At 39.5% G+C, this 13,877-nt stretch overlaps 1 protein-coding gene across 1 annotated transcript in view; it reads right to left on the bottom strand.

The window, feature by feature from the left end:
- LOC104544526 (myosin light chain kinase, smooth muscle) overlaps positions 1-13,877 on the bottom strand; it is a gene marked incomplete at its 3' end in the record, with an annotated part of 105,792 nt that overhangs the window by 42,088 nt on the left and 49,827 nt on the right. The window lies entirely within an intron of this gene.

Below are 13,877 nucleotides of genomic sequence, written 5' to 3'. Positions count from 1 at the left end.
CAACCCCAAAACAACAACTTGTAACAAACAATACAATGCTTTTAGTCACTTCTAAGTTCACATAAAAAACTTAAGATATGTTACAAATTGCCGTTCTCATGATTGATGAGTTAAAAATGTGAATTCATAGGAATATAGGATTCACCACTCTGTATGAAACCACAGTCCATTTAGATTGTTAGGCAGTCAATATCAAATGGGTTTCAATTCACCATACTCCTCTTCTGTATTACACTTAGCCAACTGGTTGATGATGGGAAAGACTGAAACCTGAAGTTATCAATAGATATCACAAAACAAACAGCTGTATCAGGGCTTTTTCTTTTTCTTTTTTTTTCCTGTACAATCACATGATGAGTGCTGGAGTTAAATTAATCACTCTTAAAAATAAAATCTAGCAGTGATACATATGTAATTTTCAGTATCCACAATGGTCTCCTCTGTCTTAGATTCAGAAGCTACAAAGTAAAATCATTTAACTGTGACCTATATGGTATGCTACACCAGGAAAGAAGACCTGAGCAAAGACACATTTGAAGCCAAAGTAGTGATCATGACCAAATGTAAGAAGTCATAAATATTTATTGGTCACTTGGATACACTTTTTGTTTTGTTTAGCTTGAGTGCAGACCTCTTACGTCTTGCCTTTAAAATGCCAACCCTACTTCTGAATTCCATACATGAAAATAGCCTCATTTTGCTTATTTCTACTTTTGAAATTTTCAAAGGTATATCAAAATAATCCAAAATAGTATTAAAGCAACACACAGTGTCAGTCTGGAAAAAAACCACGATTCATAACAGTATGGTGGTTAGAAAAGCTGAAAGCACTTCACTGAGAAAGTCCACTGAACCTCCTGCAGGCAAAAACTTAAGCTGATTCCAAGGTTATTTGAGCTCAATGTAAATTTGGAAGCTGCCTGGAGAGGAAGTTTTTCGTCTTCTCTAGCAAAGCTTTTTCTAGCCAAAATCTTGTCTTGCTGACTTATGTCATAGGTCTTTTCTTGGCACTTAGCAGTGAGACATTGATGCATGTGAGAATGGAAATATGGGACGTGACTGAGACCCACTCAGCTCGGTGTTATAGACTTACTACTCTGAAATGCCTGATTCACCATCAGGCCACACTGAACAGTTTTAGGGCTTTCTGCAGCACCTGCTTGTAAGCGACTAATGTAGTACAGAAAATAGCCATGAAGTTTGGTCAAACCCATCTGCAGTAATAAACTCCTGTGGTTCACCATATTCCTCTGTTTACTCAGGGAGAAAGCTTCAAACAACTGCTGTACTGAGCAATATCAGCACATGCTCCTTCACTACTCTAATGCCTTGCAGAAAATCCATCTATCTCAAACTGAAACAGACCTGGGAGGGAAAGCAGAAATCCATATAGTGGGAAAAAGGTGGATAAGAAGCAGCAGAAAGGAGAAAAAGTAAAAAACAAGGAAGTAATTGGATGCAAAAGAGTCATAGAAAAAAAAAGAAAGAAAAAGACATTTAAATGATAATGTCTCTGTTACACCTTTTATTGAAATAATTCATAACATTGCAAATCAACAAGGCAGACATATAATAAAAGGAGAGCTGGAAAAGGAAAATAAAAGCAGAGATGTGATTCTAGACCAACAGAGAAAAAGACTTGGGGTATTAACAGGGAACTTCAAACCTTCAGAGAAGGACAGATAACAAAAAAAGAGCTGAAACACCTCCCATGAGAAAGATAACAGTAAGCAGGAAACAAATTGGCTAGTAGTGGCTCTAACAGCAATTCTCCCAGAACAAACCAAGCTGAGCCCTGCTACAAACAGCATTAAGTACCAGCAGCACTCCACATCCCTCACGACTGGCTCTTTGCTTTATTAGACTGACATGCCTGTTCCTTGGATGGAATAAATAAATGGATTTCTGTAATCAAGGAAGACAACACAGTGTAAAAGCCTCAGCTTATTAAAAAGAAATGGGTGAGCAACTACCAAAGGAATAGATAGAGCAAAATAATTTCCAAAAAGGAATTTTTCCAGCAATGCTACTTCCTCCAAAATATGCGCTACAGAAATAAGTTTCATGTACTGGAATAAAACCACTTTCTTGCACAGAGATGCATAAACATTAAAAGGAAGCAAGCAAATCTTTTATGGTAACTGCATATACAAATCACAAACCCAACAAGACTACAAAAAAGTCAGGCCTCAGTTTCTGAAGTTATCTCAGGTAGATGGACCCTATGCTGGTGTGGAGACCAACCAATATGAGTGACATTAAGAAGATTTACTGGGGGTGTAGGCTTCTACCCCTAAACGAGTGACCTGCAGGACTAAAGGATGGAGAACAACTTGCCATTGTTACCCATCAGTGCTCATTATCTGTAAGGGAAGCTGTCAAATTGAATGAAGGGAGCCAGAGCCTGCCTCAGCATAGCACAAATCTTAAAAATAGCTTTTACTGAATGTAAGCGCTACATAGGTTTATGCTCATCTCTTGTATGAAGACCAGTTCTGTGCTTAAACAGAAAATTATTATGGTAAGTATCAAAAACTAGAAGTCTATGATATATGAGTAATAGAAAACTTATTTAGTCTTAGTCTAAAATCATTGCATTTTCCCAGAAGGGACTGATACGATCACGCAGAGGCCAAATTACAAAACCTGAATGTTAACTATTTTCAAATTTCTGTAGCTTGTAAATGTTTTTAGTTGTTTATTACATAGCACCATGCAGTGACTCAGTGCTCCTCTGATGAAGGCTTTAACATTTCACAATTTTACTATGAGATGGCAGTGCTTATTTTCACAGCTTATTTTAGTATACCTAAGGGCTTCTTCAATTTTAGCCTTTACAGCTCTTGTTTGGAAAAACAGCAATGAATTTGATTTTGGGGGGTACTTGGGAAAAGAAGGAACACTGCTAATTCAAGATTAAGCAAATAACTCCTGTTCCCATTTATGGGGAAAAGCTACGGAGTGATTCTACTTCCTTGTGAAAACACTTGGCTGAATACTTTACCAGGAAAGTGGTACAAAGAAAACTGTACACAAAAACACAGGCGCTGTTTGCAAAAGGGTAGCTTCAGAAAGTGTAACAACTGTGAAGTCCCCATTCCCTGGCCACAGCTAGGTGCTAGTTAGTCTCGCACATCAGGAATAAAAGCCATGACTTGCATCAGTAGAATGGAGGGCACGGGGATAAGAAAAACTGGGCACAAATAAGCAAGCTGCATACAACGAAAGGTCAGTACTGGGGCTTGCTTTCCTTTGTTCCTCCAAAGTCCCTTTCACTACATGAATTCTGCTGAGGTTCAAAATTCATCTGCTCCTCAGTGACAGGGGGCTTTTGAGACCAAAGCAGGGGGAAGGAAAAGAAAGAAGAAAGCACAGGTACAGCCCCAAGCTCAGAGATGCTGCAGGTCACTATGCTTCTGGCTGAAACAACCTCTTTCGTAACACTGAAGGGTAGTTTTGCTGCCAAAACTACCAACAATAAAAATATGGCACATCTTACATCAGGAAGTAAATCTGGAACGTAACAAAAATTTTGTCTGACGTTACTATAAGGGCATGACTTTGTTATGTATCTACACATCCTCAATCTTAATCAACTGGATGTGAAATAGAGGAGATCTGATCTCTTCCTATTGTGTTAATGCGCTCTAATTGCCTACAGCCATTTAACACCCCCCCCTTCTCATTACTTCTCATTACTTTCAATTAGGAGTAGGTTTACCTCTAAGAATGAAAAGAAGGAATACAAGAGTTACAACATAGAAGTACTTCCACAGTGACTAAAAAAAAATCTACCCCGGGCAGTTATTCTTCATCTCCTTCTCAGTCAACTTCTGCTGCTGAGGTGACCAGGTGCTGCTGGTGTTCCCCCCATGTCACAGCAATTCATGAGGAATACTCCAAAGCAACACATACGGTGGGCTTGATAAAACACAGGTACATTTCAATGACTTATTCTCAGACCATGCAACTAGTTTATTTTACAGTAGCTCACAAAAGCTGCCACAATTTTTAACCACAGCTGTTGGTTTTGTGTGAGTCAAATAATGCAAGATAATACAGAAGTTACTTTGAATTCTCAAAAGCTGCTTATAGAGCACTGAATTCTCAAAGGCTCTTATAAAATTAAGAGCTCACGAAGTTTAACAGTTTTTGCACAAAGCGGTGGTCTGGTGTAAATACGTAAGTCCAGCTGGGGCATTCTCTGGTGAGCAGTGGTGTCTCTGTCATTTCAACAGGATTTTGATAATCATGGGGTGATAGATTTAAAAATCCACCAGTGATCCCACTTCCTATGTTTTTTTGCCTTTCCTCAGGCTTTAATATGCATGAATGTTGGGGAAAAAGCAAGTAATAAGATCCACAGCTCAGTGGGAAACACAGCCTGGGAGACCAGAAATAGTAAGCAAAGCATTTAAAGGATACCTTATATACTCACATATGTTTTCTACAAAGAAAAGTAACACAGGCTTTTCTCACAGCATTGCCTTACTCCTAAAGGTTCATTTTTTATTAGAAATACACTCTAATAGGCTTCGAAATCTATGTTTAAAAGAGCCACTTAGTGCATTAAATCCACAGAGATTAAGAAGAATTCAAACTCTTCCGGTTTCTTACAAAAATACAAATTCTCAGCAAATTTAGATGGCAATGGGAAGAGATACATTGCCTCTGATACACAACTCTGTTAATCTCTTACTCTGTTTTCCTGTGTTTGTGTAATCAATAGTAAGTGAATCCATCTAAAGCTACCATATCAAATATCTGTTTATCTATTAACCTGTATTAACAGAAACTTAAGGTGATAAAAAATGCTTTCCTATTATTTGACTTTTCTCAATCCAGGTTTCAATTACACAAATTTAGCCTCCACATATCTGCAGGCTGGAAAATATTGCAGCAGGAGTCTTAACGTTAGCTGTGGGTCTTAGCCAAAATACACTTGAATTTTTTAAAACCTAGACCTGGATCAGAACTTGGTACTTGAACACAACTGTAAACATTTTTATATTGATAAGCAAGGGTGAGTTATTGTATTGAAGATGTACCTGTAAAAGAAGTGTAAAATTCATGCTGAACTGAACAATAACCTACTACAAATTAATGGTACCATTCACATGTACCAGTTTGACTGCAAGTATACCACCAGCTTTACTTTCTAAGGTAAAAGTTATAGATAAATTTACATACATGGAAAGAAGAAAAAAAACCCAGTAACTTCACTGTGGCACTTCCAGTCTCAGATTTGCTGTTGAAACTGGAGTGAAGAAAAAAACTCAGGTCAGGATGCAAACTTTAAGGTTTCCAAAGGCTGGGCTGGGTTCTACCTGGCCTGTAGCCAAAACAATTAATGTTTTATGGACAGCATCTATTCTAGTAAATTTTCTTGTTCAACTGCCTACCCAGACGTACTGAAGACTTTTTAGCGTGAGCTGCAGAATGCTGACATCTCCTGTTGAAATATCAGGACTTCAGCATGCTCAGCACTGCACAGAATCACACCAAATAATGGAGTTTGGAAGGGACCTCTGGAGACTGTCCAGTCCAGTGCACATTTCAAGTGGGGTCAGCTACAGCATTGCACATCTGCACCTTCAGTGCAATAACTCAGCTGCACAAGATCAGGTTACAAGAAAAAGGCATGCAAAGAGTAGAGAGTTTGCTGCCTTATGTTCAGAACTTTGCAAACAACTTGCAGTGTTTAGTCTTATAAGAGATTTAATTATACTCAAGGAATCTGTTTGCCAGGATCATATGGTTTACTGCCAAATAATGCCTAGTCTGAGCCGTGCGAAAGGACTGTCTCAGCAACATTGACCATTTATGGCGTTTAAATACCATTTTGGCTCAGAGGCTAGTAAGTCAACTGAGCTGAAGAGAATGCTTAACTCCAAAAGCTCTCTGTGTGAGCAAGCTCAGAGACGCAGCAGATTTCACTAAAATCTCTCAAAGCAAGACTCAGCTTCAGACACAGATCTTGAACTTGAAAAGAGTTCTACCTCTCCAAATATTTTCAATGTAAATAAATCCAGCTGTTACCAGGTCTCATGGTAACAATGCTATCAACTAAAAAAATAACATATTTTATAAGGCAGAAAATTGCTATTAGGACACTCATCTCATCTGTCTGTCTTCTCATAAGGTATTTTTCTGTCTCAGGCCTGAAGTGATATGGTCAAAATATTTTCTGCAAGATTTCCAAGAATTCCAAACTTGATTTATATGGGCATAAAAAAAATGAGACCTTTATGTTCCCGAGACACGTAGGGACACTTCTGCTTTATTAAAGATCTCAGGTTGGTATGCCATTTTGCAAACGTAGGTCATGAGAACTTGATGTTTAATGACCTTGCAGTGTTCTTTACACATTTACATCCCATCATTTATTTCTGCAGTTATAATCTGGTTTTGTAGATGGAAGGTGAGATTTAAATATCCTTGGGAGATGCTTTCACTGAAGAGCCGGGCCAAGTTACAGTCTAGATGTTGTGTGTTGCATTACACAGAAATCTGCTAACCCAAGATTGACAGTGCCCTAACCCTGTACAAGTCAGGGTGGTTAGGGACATACAAGGAAGCTGAGTTCCACTTTATCCAGTCTGGCAATGTATTTCTTTTACTGCAGGAGAGTCTTCCAGACCTGTTCTGCAGCTCCATGCACATTCTTTCTTTTTCAAGTCTTTTCTTCTAAATGGGATATCACCAGGCCCAGAGCATTTTAACTTCTGCTTTCTCTGCTCAGTTTGTTCTGCAACCCACAGCATTTGAAAGAGATGCCACCCCAGAAATCCCAGTATCAAAAGGCTGACTACAGCTGTAAGGACCAGGATTTGGGAGAAAACAGTCAAAATCTCAAATTAGACTGCAGGAGATACAAGGTAGCCAGCTGAGTTCACAGCAGATCACTTTGCAGTCAGCAGACCAAATTCCTCAGTGACAGACTCACTGGAAGTTTTTGCAGCCCAGTGGTGTTTGCTTTTGCCTTCAGGACCGTCTGCCTTATTAATGACTAACCCTGTGTGCAAGTTATTTACATCAAGTAATTGCTCCTCTGTCCCTGCCACAGCCAGAAACTCCATGGAAGGCCTGAGCGCAGGTACACCTACCAAATGCATTTAAGGCAGCTCAGCTGACCCACTGCTAGCAAGTTCTCCAGCATTAGATACCAGTCTGACATGGAGAACTGCAGAAAAGGTGCTTCACATATACTAGATCAAGCCAGGTTAGCTCTGAAGTGAAAATGTGCATACTGCTGAGGCAGAATTTCACCTTCACATGTGCAGCCTCAATTTTTTGTGTGGCTGTACAAGCAGAATTTAACTTAATTGCAGTGTATCATGATCTATAGAGATACCACTTCCACTGGAAGAAAACAACTGGGCTGTGCATGAGCTGAAATGCAATGGAAGCACAATAGGAACAGGCAGTCACGTGAAGCCTAAGTGTCCCTGAGGGTGCACTAAAGAGTTACAGCCCCTTCAGCTCTTCCCCCCTCTGGCAAATACACACTGGCAACAGAACAGTTACCTGCGGTAATACTAAAATAGTACTGCTCACTCTGCTGAGTGAGTAATCAAAAGGATGCTGTGATAAGCATGCTTTTAGTGAACCCCTCAAATTAGACTCGGCTTGAGAGCAAGAAAGCATTTGAAGTTAGACTAATAGAACGGAAAAAAACATAGCAACATTGTATTTCTGGGTAGAAGTTGGTGTCAGAAAGGAATTCTGAAGCAAGGCTTGTTTGGCATTTAAGTCCAGACAACATAAGGTAGTTCTAGTATGGCACTGTTTACAGTCAGTTGGCTCTTTGTGATGAATTTATATATAAAAAAACCCCACCTCAAACTAAGACATTACACTGACGAAAAGACAGTCTGTGTATGTGGACTAGCAGTCAAGGCCTGACTAAAATGAAGCTGCATGGAAACACCTCCAGTAGTACACAGCTATACACAGTCCCTGCCCTCTGTTCCTTTCTCAGCTGCAAAGGAATGACCTGCTCATTAGGGCTCACCTGTATTAAGGCACTTAGACATCTTTGTATTGTTCATTTTTCCAGTCTGTAAAATAGAAAACTTAATCTTCTAAAAGTGAGGTATTGCTGCTTGACAAAATTAGATCTCAGAGGTGCTAAAGCAGGTGTTAGAGTGGTATATCTGCCTAGTTAGATATATTTTCTATCCCAAATGTACATACAATAATTCTGTTATGCTGCTTCTGTTATGTGGACATTTTTGCCTTTTAGGGCAATAGAACTACATAGACTTGCAGAACTAAAAGACAAGGCAGGACCTGCTGAATTTCAGTATGGGGGCCTTCAGGTTTTTTTCAGCTTTGTTTTCAGTTTGTTTGGTCATACTACCCTAGGGACTCTATGCTGCAACCCAGTTAAATGTTGGAGCACTATGCTGTTGAATTTGTAAAACTAAAGTGAAGAAACATACCTGTAAGAGCTCACCATCCCTACATGGCTCTACATACACCAGCTTATGTGTTTGAAATTTTCCGATTTCTCTTTAGTCACCTAACTCAAAGACAGATGCTCCCCTTAGGCAAGCACATCTCCTCTTTTCCTTACTTGGACCTCCTTCTCCTACAACCCTACTTCTCCCCCTGCATATGCTGTTCATAAAGCAATTCTCTAATTCTCACTTTTATTGCTCTTCTCTTCCTGCTGGCGCTGAGTATCACTTGCTTATACACTCAACTCTTCTCCATAGTCTTCCCTTTTCCCTATTAAAAATATTTGCACATCACCTTTTTAGGGACCAGTTTTCAGTGCGTGATTCTGATTAGGGCTTCCTCGCATTTTACCGCTTTCCTACCTCAAATCTACCTGCCCAGCAGTCATTTCTGGAGAGTCTGATAAATTGAGCTAATCCTACGAGATAGTTTGATGACTGACTGACTATTTGAGTTTTTATTATCTAATCCATCTTTGTGGTAACATCATGCCCATGCTTTCAAAATCATTCGGACATTTATTCAGTTTACAGGTTTTATATGTATTTTAATGACTTCCACTTTTCAGCTGAAACTTAGAACATTCTAGAATTTGGCAATCCAAGTTGGGATAGTTTACCCCTTGGACAATGCAGGGCCATTCCTAAGACTGTTTTAATAACCATCTGCTTTCTGTAATTCCAGTACATAATAGCTTAATGTTCACAGCATTTGATCGCTTCACTCATCTTTGTTTTTCATTTATAAGAAATATTAATGCAATTCCTGCCATTTAACTTTTTGCCCATTCTGCAACTACTCTTCCCTCATTTGCATCCAAATTTGGTTCCCCTTGTCCTGGAAATGGTTTATAGCAATAAGCAGTCTTTAGAGAACATTGTTTATATTGATGGCACAAATCCTATATTATTAAAAGCTTCCACACATGTCTTGCTTTTGTCCTGTTTTTGGTCTTCAGCCGGCATTGTGGTTCACGTTTGGTCCTGAGATGCTGAAAGAAGGCAATTAATAAAAAAAGCAGCTCAGTCTTACAAGGATTACAGCTGTTAGGGACCCATAGAGAGTGCTGGACTGAGAACTTGGGGACACTCTTGAAAGCACTGGAACACAGTTCCTTTGGTGGCTAATATTAGCCCTGCTCAGGACAGCCTACCTCTGACCTTTCAATACAGTAACAAAACCCCCTCCCTTTCACTTAGTGCTCTGAATCAATTCTTACACAGCCAAATGGCTCCACCAGGCTACTGGTCTGGAATGCCTTTTGGTTCTTTAACAAGACTAGACTTGTATATTTTGAGAAGTCTTCTATAGTGCTTTATATTTATGTTACACTTGAAATACAGCAAAATGCGTTCAAATAAGTAGTGGCTTTGAAAAGCTGTCACAAATATTTCATCACTGTAGGAAAGTAAGAAATCATACTTCATTTACCTTAGGCAGGAATATATATCTCAGAGAAACAAAGCTGTACCCTCTTAATTAACTTTTCAAAGAGAGGCTGCTTATTGCAGTGATAACCTTCTTTAAAAGATTAATGTCTAAGAGAGGTCATTCTGAGAAAGAAAGAAAAACAACCCACAACCTAAAGGCAGCATGTCTCATGACTGGAAGAAGAGACTCCTACCTGAAAGCCTTTCTTCCACCTGGTTATATTTTATGGTCCCACTCAGACCAGATGGGAGAGTGACAGGAACAAAACAAACTGGTTTTCCAGAAAGCATCTCTCTTTGCTGTTCTGATAAACTGGTTACAGCAGGGACTCTGACAGGCTTTCAGGTGACTCTAATCTGCTTGTCCAATGATCAATGAATGACTACAGTAATCGGATTGTAAGGGCTACAGGCTTCCCAACATAGACACTTATGCTGGGGAGGCTGCACTAAGAAAAGAAGTGTGAATAGAAAGCAGTGGGAGAGAAAGGGGAACAGATGTGAAGTCAGGAAAGTGCACTGCTGTCCGGGAGGGAGAAATTATGTTAAGAGCCAATGAGCAGGAGCAGCAGGATTTGCTGAATAGTGTTTGCTCACCAAGGGAGCCTGTATTAGGTCTCTGTTCAAGAAAGCAATATGCAGAAGACTAGCATCAGCAAAACGAGTGGCTGCAGAGCATTAGAGCCCACAAAAGTACGTTGGCTGCAAGCCTATGCTGCTGCTATCACCACCCACGCTTCGTGCCCTCCCTCTTGAAATCAATGATGCTGCCGCCTGGGAGAGGGGGTTGGAGAACTCTCGAGGAGCCTGCAGTGGGTCAGAGATTTTGTTTGTCATCTACTGCAGAACTATAAGACAGAAGGGCATTCTCCCAGGAGTCAGTCCTTGGGTAATAAGCACTCCAGCTTGATACATACCTAGAGAAAGCTAGAAACACAATTAACTGCCTCTCTTAAGTGCAGAGTTTGTTTGTAAAAGATCAAAACTTTCCTACACACACTATTAATTGGGGGTCAGAACAACACTAGATTGAGCTCATCATATGCTGCATCCCTATTGCTGCTCTCCTGACCACCTGTAATCCTATGTATTACACCCAGGTATTGGTGTGAATGTCAGGTGGTTAAATATCCCGTTGACACATCTTTTCTACTGGTGGATATGACCTGTAATTACTTGTCAGTGATAGTTAACTGACAGAGACAACCACATATCAGAAGGCTTATTTCAGGTATGAGGCAGACCTGAAGAACAGTTGCTATGCCTGGGAGCTGGCCCTACCTTCCAACTACACCAGTTCTTACCACTAGTTGTCTTGCCTGTATACTCTGATTGTCACAGCTACAGCAAAGCACTAACACTGACTCATTATATAGGTCCATCCAAAGTAAATTAACCTCTCCTCACCTCAGTTTCCTATTAATAAAAACCTGATTAGAATGTTCAGCCACACTGATGAAAAGCTGATTAATATTCCAGCTTAGTATCTACAATCACCATCAGTATATAATCACTGTATATTTCAGATGAGCTGAATGTACCCTGCATATCCCTGTTAAGGAGCTGGGTTGGTTGTTTGGGTTTTTTTGTGTCTGGTAAAGTTAAAAAATGGCTTGTATACTTACTTTCATATCACAAAACAATATGAAAATTGTAATTTTAAATGGGAACATCAACCCAATTAAGTAGCTCACCCATACAATCACAGAAACAACTCAGTCATGCACATATTGTTTAAAATTTTTTAAAAAAATTTGTACATCAGCCTCAAGCCTCCCAAATTCTGATTTTCCTGTGCATAGAATATTATGCATGACTTTAAAAGAAAAAAAAATTGTAAAATTTGCAGAGTAGCAAATGGTACCGATCCAGACACATCTATCATTGAACATTTGAATAATCTGGATCATGTTTCTCACTTCTCAGGTTTTCTTGCATTAGACTAAATAATCTAACATTTTACCCAGTGCACTGCACTCACTGGAGAGTTCAGTTAGAAAAAGTTCTCTTGGGGAAGATATTTGTTAGGCTGCTGTTTCAAGGAAGTGCTGCTCATTCTCTGTAGCTCATCCCTACGTGTGTTTTAGCTGTAAGAAACTGCCATCACAGGGAAGACAACTGTCAAGATTCAATTTAGTCTACTTAGTCTTTTACAAGGCCAAAATTAGCTTCATCTTGATTAACTTAGTTTTTCCACAGACTACCTAATGGATCTACCCCAATTTACTCAGTCTTCAGGTCACTTAGTTAAGTGATCTGAAGATATTATCTTCTTGGCTTAAGTAAGGAGAAGACTGGTAAGTTTGAATACTTTAAGACCATTTCTTACATTACATCCATATGAAGTGTGGGACTTTTTTAACAAAGTGCCAAAAGCCTCCTATAAACAGCTAAGTCCCTTCAGCATTTTTCATATAAAATCAAGGAAAGACCAAGATTGCTCAGTGCTAGGCAGAATTTATCCTGCTTAATGATAAGGAAGCAAAAGACAACCATAAATGAATCTGAGACTGATGACTTAGAAGGAATGCTATGCCACAATGAGCCCAGCTCGTTATCCAGGGCCCAGTGCAAAGCATACTGACAGTACTGGAAAAAACCCCCAACTTCTGTTTAACAGGGCTTGGAGCAGTAGCCCTTTATGAGGCAAGGGACATTTAACATGTTGTTTCCTACAATAATCCTACAAAAGGAAATTTTCTTTGATGAAAACAAAGCAACAGAACTTCTGAAAGACAAAGAATGCACAAAAGATTACCAGAAAACATAGTATATGGCCAGAAAACACCTACTAGCAGGTTTAAGTATCATCCTGTACTATAATTCAAACATGAGGCTTAGGTTGTGGTTGTTTGTGTTTATTCCTTTGAACAGTCTGACACTGACTTGCTGCCAGTACAGGACTTTTCTGAGCTGTCTGTGAGCTTAATTTAATTTAGAAGATGGAGCTTTTCACCTCTGAAAAATAAAACTATGCTTTACTGTTAAGACAATTCACTCCAGGTAAGAGTGAATATTCACTCTCCAATGATCACAGCAGATATGCCCCCCCCATGAGACCCTTGCTGCATTAGAATAGCAAATCTAAAAATGGCAATAAGAAGTGAAATGTAGACCCAGATAGACTCAGAGTTGTGTCCAAGGATCACAGTAGTAAGTTATGGAAAAGCTGAACTCTGAGACTGGTCTGATACTGTTGATATGCCAAGAACATCTGTTCCTCCTTGGATTAAACACAAATTACTTTTCATATACAAAAGGAAAATATTTCTCTAGTAATGAATGAACAAAGTGAGTGCTGCAGGAGGCCTGAAAACCTTAAATCGTCTTGGAGACAAAGAGGAAATGGAGAGAGATGGGCTACAATTCAGAAACAGCTTTTACAGACTGTATTCCAATAATCAATGTCTAGTCAGGAGAGGATTTTTGAAGTTTTCTCTCTTTCTGCACGTACACTGATTTCCTGCCGTAATCTGTCTGCAAAAGCTGAACATTCACAGAAACTTCAGCAGCAGCATTCAGAGTCTCAGAGAACTCTAATGCCAATAAGCATTTGCTAGAGGGTCTGATGGAAAAAAAAGTATGAACAGATAAGATATTTGGAAATCATAATTTAAAATTTGGTGCTATTTTTGGCAGGCAAATCCACATTGATCTGAGTTTTGGGGAAAGTTACTGTAATCCTCATTGCAACAGGGACATAATGAGTTTTAGGAGGAAATGGAGGGGACAGCTAAAGCTGTAAAAATGCTGAACACGTGGCTTCGCAGCCTGTCATTCACATTCTTAATCTGGCTCTTGTTCTTTCCCCTACACTCCATGACTCTCAGAAAATAAAATGGGATGTAAAACAGAGGTACTAACTCCCCATAATAGCGGCAATGCAGCCTTCTAGCCCTAGACTAGCTCAAGTACAGGAGGAACCCAGCTCAGTGCAACAGCGACTACATGGCCTGAAATAGCTCAGCGGAGTACACAAACCTA

The sequence above is a fragment of the Mesitornis unicolor genome, unplaced genomic scaffold (assembly GCF_000695765.1).
Source record: "Mesitornis unicolor isolate BGI_N332 unplaced genomic scaffold, ASM69576v1 scaffold50487, whole genome shotgun sequence".
NCBI lineage: Eukaryota > Metazoa > Chordata > Aves > Mesitornithiformes > Mesitornithidae > Mesitornis > Mesitornis unicolor.
This window is presented reverse-complemented; position numbering and strand designations above follow the sequence as displayed.